General features: G+C 40.7%; 1 pseudogene; it reads left to right on the forward strand.

The window, feature by feature from the left end:
• The first annotated feature begins 8,435 nt into the window (after positions 1 to 8,435).
• On the forward strand, positions 8,436 to 8,536 carry LOC131918934 (small nucleolar RNA SNORA40; annotated as a pseudogene).
• Positions 8,537 to 9,609: the final 1,073 nt, after the last annotated feature.

Genomic DNA, 9,609 nt, shown 5'->3' on the forward strand with positions numbered 1-9,609 from the left:
TCTCAGGTGGCTCCAGACTGTGTCCAGTTGACAATGGACACTCACTCTGACACAATACAAAGCAAAGTTCAGTAAACTTGAACCTAGCATTAGAAACTATCCCTAAACACAGCACACAGAAGAAAAAAAATTAATTGAACAAACTGACAGTGATCTATCCGATTATACAAACAAGGTCCAAAGTAAGAGGATAGAAACAGAAAAACAAAAGGTTATGGGAAAAAAAGAAGAGTTAAAAAAAAATCTCCAAATCTAATAATAAAAAGAGTAACCCACGGATCCTAGAGGCTTGTGGTGCTGAGTACAAGAAACGGAAGTACATCAATGTCATCATAATCAGACTACTCCAAGCCAGTGGTAAGGAACACACCTTTAAAGTAGCTGGAGACAAAAAAATCCACGTTGTAGAGGATCAGAGGTTAGAACGAGAGCAGAGGTCACCCCAGAAACAGTACAAGCCATGAGAAAATAGAACCACAGCTTTAAAGTTCTGAAAGAAAAAACATCTACCCTCCTGGAGTTCTATATCCAGGAGGAATGGCTTTCAAAACCTGAAAGTAAACAAAATTTGAGAGATCTCACTGTGAAATGTCAGAGGCAGTTCTTCAGCCAGGCGTGGAGATGGTGGTGTACGCTTCTAATCCTGGGAGTTGGGAAGTGGAGGCAAGAAGATCTGGAGTCCAAGATCGTCCTCAGGGATGTAGATAGTTTGAGGCTAGCCTGGGCTACTTGAGAATGTATCAAAAACAGAAAAAAAAACTTCAGTCAGAAGGAGGAGGGACACAAGAAAGAAATTTGTACCTGTGTAATGCCTCTCGCTGTCAATTTTTTTTAGAGAATAAGTCTTCCAGGCAAAAATAAGAACAATGGTGCCAGGGCACGGGGCTGAATTAGCCCTAAGTAAAGGCTGCAGTGGGTTGCTATAACAAGCTCAAAGGAAGTCTTTAAACAGTGAAATGAATCACAAGTAAGTTAACTGTTTGCCTGGAAAAACCTCAACATTCATAAAAGAAGCAATGAAACGAGCATTCAGCAACATAAAGTCCCGGATGTCCGGCATGCAGCCAGGCTGCACCAACGTTGTAAAGAAACCAGAGAAGATGGCCTACAGGAAAGAATTAGCAGTTATAGAAATACCGGAGACAAAAGGATTTGTAAAGGAAGGTCTTAAGATTTAAGGTTAAAACGCTAAGATTTGGGAGCCTGTGAGATGCCTCAGCGGGTAAAGGCACTTGCTGCCAAGCCCAATGAACCTGAGTTTGATCCCCAAAAGCCATGGGGTAGAAAGGGAGCACTGATTCCCACAAATTATACTCTGACTTCCACATGGATGCTGTGGCATGTGAACCCCCTATGTATACACAAGAAATAATCAACATCACGAATAGTTTTTAATTTGAAGATAAAGATTTTAATATTTTGTGCACGTATACTTAAAATTACAAAAGATGAACTCAATGATAAAAACAAGTGAGTGATATGAAAATTTTCAGCCCAAATGTAGAGATGTTTTAAATCTGATATGATTATCATATGGTATGACAGATGATGCAGATGAGGCGTTGCCCATAAGAGATGGACTGCAAAGGGAGCAGAGGATTCTGATAAAGGACCATGAAATTGTTCCTTTTTGATTTGACTTTAGCAATGGTCCATGATTATTCGCATTAAGTTATCACAGTATACGCTTAAGATGAATTCATCTTTGATTTAGCAACAATTATCTGATTTTAAATTTTTATCGAGTCAGCAGATTGCATACTTAGGATTAACGAATTACACTGTACACAAATTGTACCTCAATAAAATACTTTAATACGTTCTGCCAGCCAAAACACCATAAAATGCACAATGCCTAAGCCCAAATGTATGATAGCTTTCAGCCTCACTTGTGGCTACAAAAAGCTCTTCATGGTATGATGTGTGCACAAGACGTGGGTGAGGGGTCAAATGAGCAACCATCTGAAAGGACAATAAAGACAGGCCAAAAACCAATGGCTGTGGTGGCATTTAGCCTATTCCTTCCTCTCAGATGTTCCGGAGCCACTGTCCTACTCTAACCTACTTATACTATAACATAATTATAATATAACCTATACTGTCCTACTCTAACCTACTTATACTATAACATAATTATAATATAACCTATATTGTCATCTAACCTAACCCTCAAATGACAAATTCTTATTTCCTGCAGCTAGGCTTCCGTTTAGTACTTACACACATTTATACTTAGAATAGCATACACTTGAAAACATATCTACCCATAAGTGGTTAAACCATACGTCACGTGACACCCCTAGAGCCTGCCCTGTACTGACTGACGTCTTTAAAGACCAGTGTCTGCGTACCGTTTATGAGGAACTGTGCTCTGGATGCTGTAACTAGAAAATGGACATCGGTGTCTTAAGAGCTGCCTTTCCAGACAAAGTTAGAGAAGGACATTGCATTTACACCAGGGCATGTTGACAACATGGAACTACATTGAATCTTATCTGTGAGCAGCAAATCCCCTCACCCAGGGGCCGGTGAAGGGGCCCTGTGCAGCTGCCTGCCAAGGTTCAAGCTTTTCCTCCCCAAGAGGTTGCATTTCAGAACTCAGATGATAACGTATTCACTTGGTTCCCTCCAAGTCCCATGCAATTTTAATAATAATAATAATAATATAATAATAATAATAACCCCTTTTCAAAACTAGGAAAGACTACACCACCCCACAGCAAACTCCCTGGAGATCCACACAGCAATTTCACCACCTGTGGCCATAGTCATTACCAGCGAGCAGGATTCATCAGGCTAACGGAGTTGAAGTATACAAACCCCGACACTCATTTTGAGTTATTGGAAATAGCAGCCCTGATCTAGCGCTTGATTCCTAGGTAGATCTTTAATTTCAACTTTTATCATCATCAAACGCAGAGTAATGTGATTTCATGAAGGTAACCTGAGTACAAAGGGTTTAGCCCTCCTAAAAGATATGGGGAGCATTTTTCTAAAAAGGAAACTATATCAAACTGGCAAAAAAAAATATATAGTTTAAAAAGTGCACAGAGTACCCTGGAAATGAAAATGAAAACTCCTGAATTAGAGGTGCAGAGATTTGGGTCTTGGCCATCCAGTCTTCATGCCCTTGCAAGGTCAAAGAGTGTGGAAGTCCACTCCAAATGTGTCAGGCCACAGACCAGATCTGGAGGCTACAGTGACAATTTGTTCTGTGGCCGTCAAATTTGGATCTAGACTCCCCAAAGCCTGGGTCTTCTAAAGAAAATGGCCTGGTTGGTTTTTGTGTGTTTCATTATGCATGAAGAACATGCATAAAACATTAAAAGGCCTTGGAAACCATGCACACTGCAGAGCATGTGTAAAATCCGAACAAGTCCGGTGCCTTTAAATCTTCGTAGCAGCTCTCTGAGGTAGATACTGCTGTCATAATTACAACCGCAAGAGCCAAGAACAAAAGGCTTGGGAAAGGGGGTGGCTGGATTGTCCTAATAAAAGAAACATTTTTCCAGTTTCTCTGGGGATAAAGGAAGAAGTCACATCACTTAGAAATCTTAGGATAAGGATGCCTGGAAATAGCTATTTCAAGGAAAAGCAACCAGGCTGAATCAGGAGCAACATCCAATTCTTAATCCTGGCAATTACATGTTGAGAGGCTGACTAGAGATTCCAGGTGTCACCTTGCAATAGGCCAGTTGTGTTGCTGACAGCTCTGTGCGTATCAGGGAAGAGACACACTCTTGGTTGGTGCCTCTTATAGCCGCATTAATGCAACTGAAGTGTGGTTCTGGACCACAGCCAGAACCCAACTGAGGCAAGTAGTGAATTTTCAGACACTACTCATACTGAAAAGACATGTTGAGCCAGAATTCTACAGCATAGCGGTGGAAAGAAAGTCAGATACCTTGTTCCAAAGGGTTAACAACAATCTGAAATGGGCTCATCTTAAGTGTCTTTGGGGCCTCAAGACAAAAATACTAAATTACAGACACAAGACAGTCCTGGCTAGTACAGAGTCACATCAGTCAGATAAATGAGTTTCACACTTCCAGAGTGGTCATGACAGAGCCTGTACATGGCTTGCCTCTCTCTCCCAGACCCAAATAAGACATAAGAAGAGTTACAACGCAGCTTCTCCCTAGAAGAAATGATGTCCAGCCAGAGACAAGAGTGCAAGTAAGGAAACCAGGACTATGACCCTATGTACCATAGTAGCTCTCTAAATTCTACAGCCCCCAAATAAGTGTCAGACCAGTCTTGAGGATGCAGAGATGCTGACAGGTGATATGGCCTTCAAGGTAAGTAAATTAAATCAGGAGAGAGGGGGTAAATACCCAGCGGAGGGGAAATAGCATTAGTAGTGGGATATAAAAAAGAAGACAGCACTGGACACCAAAAATATTGAGAAAATTAAACCCTGGGGTAAAAATGGGAGACTTCAAGTGAGATTGAAACTTGTTGGGTTGACCAGAGTCTTCCAAACGGCTCTATACCATCTTCCAGGAGACAACCCAAAGCATAGTAAGGAAGCCCATGGGACACCTTCCCCTGCCTCACTCCACTTTTGCTCAAATAGGCTTTTCCCCTTGCCCCTCCCCTTCAAATGTTTTCTTATCCAAAAATATTCTATTTTATCTGCTTTATATATTCAGGCTCCATGGAAACTTTTATGTTAGAATAAGTTAACAAAAACGTATACACACATAATAGGGGCCTTAACCATGAGCACAAACAGGATAAATCATAAAAATCATAGTTTCTAAAAATCCAAATATTTGCAGAACAACATAGGTATTTCATGATTAATTAAGCATATGCAGAAAAAAAATTACAAAAATTTCTTCAGGTCCAATGGAATTGATACCAGGCAAGAAATATAGACTTTCTAAAAACAATAAGGGCTACCAGAAATGAATTTTTTAAAACTGAATACTTAGAAATAACTCTAAAATAATAGCCAGAAGGTCTCTACATCAATAACTAAGAGCATTTCCAAAGAAAAATTAAACAAAGACTAAATAAAAGAAAATATATACCATGTTCATAGAGGATATCAACTGCCTAATGAGGAATGGAACCTCTTTTAGAGGTTTTTGACTTCTGCCCAAAATATACTATTCTCTCCTGCATGAAGTAATTAAAACTTTAGACAAAAATACATGAAACAATAGTTTCTAGGATGTTAGGTATCAAGTAATGGGGGGGGAAGGTTGCTGAGAAATAAGAGGGAATTGCTGAGTGTGGTGGCGCATGCCTTTAATCCCAGCACTTGGGAGGCAGAGACATGCAGATCTCTGTGAGTTTGAAGCCAGCCTGGTCTACAAAGTAAGTTCCAGGACAGCCAGGGCTGTAACACAGAGAAACACAGTCTTGAAAAACCAAAAGTAAGTAAGTAAATAAATAAATAAATAAATAAATAAATAAATAAATAAATAAAATGAAGTCAGTGTCCAATGATTGTCCCAGTTTTCAGCCTTGTCTTTCTAGGTGATGGCCCAGAAAGAGGCAATTTAGGCGGAGCCCAACTGACTTAAATTGAGATGAAGCTAGGAGTCTGGAGTGAAAATCAGATAGAGTTCTCAGGGGAGAACCCAAGAGAAGAGAGAACTTTGCAAAGACATCCATAGATCTGAGTATCCAGTAGAGGAACCTACCTATTCATGTGTGAGAAAACTACTTACAACTGAGAAAAAAAAATCACTCCCAAGGATCACAGGAGCCACCAGACAAACTTAAAATCTGTATAATCCACAGATAGATAAATTGAAGAGTCTCATTTTGGTGGTGACACAAAACTAAACCTACACCGGTGTTCTTGGCCCATCTAAGATCCAAAAGGTGAGTCTTTACAGGTGATTTAACTGCACCCCAGAACAAAGCTCAACAATATTTATAGTTGGTAAAGTGCATGCCTAGCACACACAGAGCCCCAAATTCAATCTGTTAATAGCACTGGAACTGATAGTGTATGTCTGCAATCCTGGTACTTAGTGTTAGACTGATCTAACTCTCAAATGGATCCAAAGTTCAAAGTAATTCTCAATTACACAGTTGCACATTCTGGGATGCATGAGACCTTACCTCAAAGGAAGAAGGAGGAGGAGGGGGAAGAGAAAGAAGAGGAGGAGGTGGAGGAGGAGGAGGAGAAGGAGGAGGAGGAGGAGGAGGAGGAGGAGGAGGAGGAGGAAGAAGAAGAAGAAGAAGAAGAAGAAGAAGAAGAAGAAGAAGAAGAAGAAGAAGAAGAAAGAAGAAGAAGGAAGAAGAAGAAGAAGAAGAAGAAGAAGAAGAAGAAGAAGAAGAAGAAGAAGAAGAGAAACAAAAAATAATAACATTATGAGAGCAATGCTAGCCACACAGGGTCATGCAGTCCAATCAATCACACGCCTGTCAGGCTCTAAAGTTATATCCTTTTTGTCACGTGCAGAAAGCTACATTAACCTGCATTAAAATCAGCATGGTTTCCCCCTTCTTTGAACAGTTGGAAATTCATAAGGAAGAGAGATGTTATATATCTCTGGATGAGAGCTGCAGTTAAGTACCAGCTTCCTCTATGAGTTTTTCCCACTGAAAAGACTGCATTTGAATTTAATTAAGCATCAAGATATAGCTCCGGATTATAGGACTTATGCAGAATGGATGCCATGTTAAGTGATACCGCAATGATGGGACTGGCCAAGCCTAGTCAGTGGTAAATTCTATAATACAAATGACTTGGTTTTGTTAATAAATAAATGTCATGAATGGCATGGGGAAGTGAGAACAGCTTAAAGGAGACTTGAGCAATCTATCAACTACATGTATCATGTGTGTATCTTGGGGGTCCTGACTCAAGAAAGTCAACTGTAAAAAAATTCTGAGGCAGAATTTAAGTACTGATAGATACTGATACTACATGAGAACTGTGTAAGATATAAAGAATTATGTTTCTTAAATCCCTGAGGACTCAGTCTCCAGCACCCAACAGTGGATATTACTCAAAAGAAGAGGAATGTGAGCTTAAAGAAAAAAGAACTTCATGTGGTTTGGAAGTGTTAATGAGAAATTATGCCAACCATGTTCAAATGGCAAGGGAAAGCTTGAGACTGCTGCAGTAAGGGAGGGAGGTTGGTCGCAACTCTAGAGACCACTAGGAGAAGTGGCCATTTATAGCCAACAGGCAGGAAGAATGAATAGATGGAGATCTACTAAAAAAGAATTTATTAGGTATCAAGGCTTGGTGAGAGAAGAGACCTAGGAGGTTGTGGTGGTTTGAAAGAAAATGGCCCCCATAGTGAGTGACACTATTAGGAGGGGTGGCCTTGTTGGAGGAAGTGTGTCACTGTGGAGGCAGGCTTTGAGGTCTTATATATGCTCAAGCCATGCCCAGTGAGACAGTTCACTTCCTTTTGCCTTCAGATCAAGATGTAAGGACTCTCAGCTCCTGCTCCAGCACCATGTCTGCCTGCATGCCACCCTGTTGCATCATGATGACAATGGACTGAACCTCTCCCCTCCCCAATTAAATGTTTTTTTCTTTTATAAGAGTTGCTATGGTCATGGTGTCTCTTCACAGCAATAGAAGCCCTAACTAAGACAGGGGTTCTCTCTAAACTGACTTGTAGATGTAATGGTCTTATTAAATAAGAAACACAGAGCCAAAAGCAGAGTTAAAAGCCCAAGAGGTCAGGGCAGTAGTAAGAGCTGAGACTTAAAACCACTTTCTTACCCTTTGCTGCCACTGCTGTCCTTCCCCTGAGAAAGAGACCTACTTCCCGTGTATCTATTTTTTAATTGACTTTCTGTTCTGCCTTCTCATTGGTTGTAAACCCAACCAAATGACCTCCTCATCACTGTGTCTGTACAGAACTCCAAGTCTTCTATGGTTGGTATTGAGATTAAAGGTGTGTGTCTCCATGCTGGTGGTGTCCTCGAACACACAGAGATCTGCCTGTCATGTGATTGGGATTAAGGGCGTGTGCTACCACTGCCAGACTTCTGCTATGGCTTGCTATTAGCTCTGACCCTCAGGTAACTTTATTTATTAATATACAAATAAAATCACATTTCAGCACAAATAAAATATCACCATACTGACTAAGCATGGGTCTCTACTAAGACTGTATTGAGCAGACCAAGGTCAGACTTAAGGACCAAGCCTAGACTGGAAAAAGATTCAGGAGTAGATAAAGGTTTGGTCAGGGAAAGCAGGTTCCTTGTCAGACATAGAGAGACTCTAAGGTGTGAAGAATCACAGCAAGGAGATTAGAGATGGAAGGGAAAATTCAAAGAGGGTGACTGGTTAATGAGTGTGGCCCAGTGGTCATCCAGGGAAGTCAATCACCAGGCCAACCCAATGAGAAACAAGGGGCGGTGCCTGGCATGGGATGGGGAAATATCTGGGCCAGGACTAAGAATTCAGTGTGTGATTCGAACTCAAAGCCAGGGCCTTGAGCACTTGTACATTTTTTGTGCAGCTGGTGGACACAAAATAAATCCTCCTTTGCCACTCTGAACTCATTGTTCAGGGTGAGTTTTGATACATATAAGAAGGAATACAAGATAACACAAAGGGATTATGGTATTGATGAGGTTGGTTCTAACTATCCTATAATTTAAAGGCATAGGTAATTAAAAAAAAAAAACTAATGTGAAAACCAAACAACAACAAAAACACAACAAAGGCCTGCTTAACACATTTTTCTCTACTCCATGTGTGCCTGACTAGCAAGTACCTCTCCCAGGACATCAATTTTCCCCATCAACTGCACTTACTGACTTCTGATACCTCTTTCCAAAAAAGGTCTGCTAGTTGTCTGTAACTGATATCTGTTGCAACCTTAAACCATGTTTCTAAATCAGAGGCACAAAAATAAGGGACTGCAATTCCCAATCTACGCTGGATAAACTGGACTCAAAGTCTCCAGTCTATGTAACCACCTGATCCATATCTACAGACAAGAAAAGTTAGATTGGTAGATTGTGTCTGTGTTGACTCCACTCTTCCTGAACTCTGTTACTTTGAATTGTTTCATCACTCGCCAACCCTCCTGCAACACTGGCCAATCAAAACAATTCTTTTTGAACCTTCTTGAGTGCTGTTATCCACGTGGGTTAAACCCTGGCAGACCATCTACTATGAAAGGAAATCAGCTACTGAACAACACATGGCAGCTTGGGATCTTTATTTTCCATCGAACTATGTTGTTAACGAAGATGACTGCTGGAAACCTCAACATTTCTAAATTTATTGAAATAAAATTTCATGAAATAAAATTTTTATCTACCAGCAACACTGAACTTTAAGAAAAAAAAATCCACATTGAAAAACAAACCAGGAGTCAGTCTGAGTTAAGCCACAAGTTTCTTGGTTGATGCTTTTGTTTTCATACAAGGCCTTGTTCCCAAGCAGGCAGATAAAGACCTAGTTCAAGTGATTCTCCCCCCATGCACTTGCTAGTCTTGTTTCCAGGGTTGAGCAGGGAAGCTCCAAGAAATGAAATCCCCTGCCTTCTACTGTTCTGTTGTCTTTCAAAACAGCAGGACTGCCAAGATCAGCCCTGAGAGCATCCTTTGAAGTGTTCCTCATGCTTCTCCTGCCGCTGGAACAAAACAACCACCTAGACTGTGTGC

The sequence above is a fragment of the Peromyscus eremicus genome, chromosome 8b (assembly GCF_949786415.1).
Source record: "Peromyscus eremicus chromosome 8b, PerEre_H2_v1, whole genome shotgun sequence".
Taxonomy (NCBI): Eukaryota; Metazoa; Chordata; class Mammalia; order Rodentia; family Cricetidae; genus Peromyscus; species Peromyscus eremicus.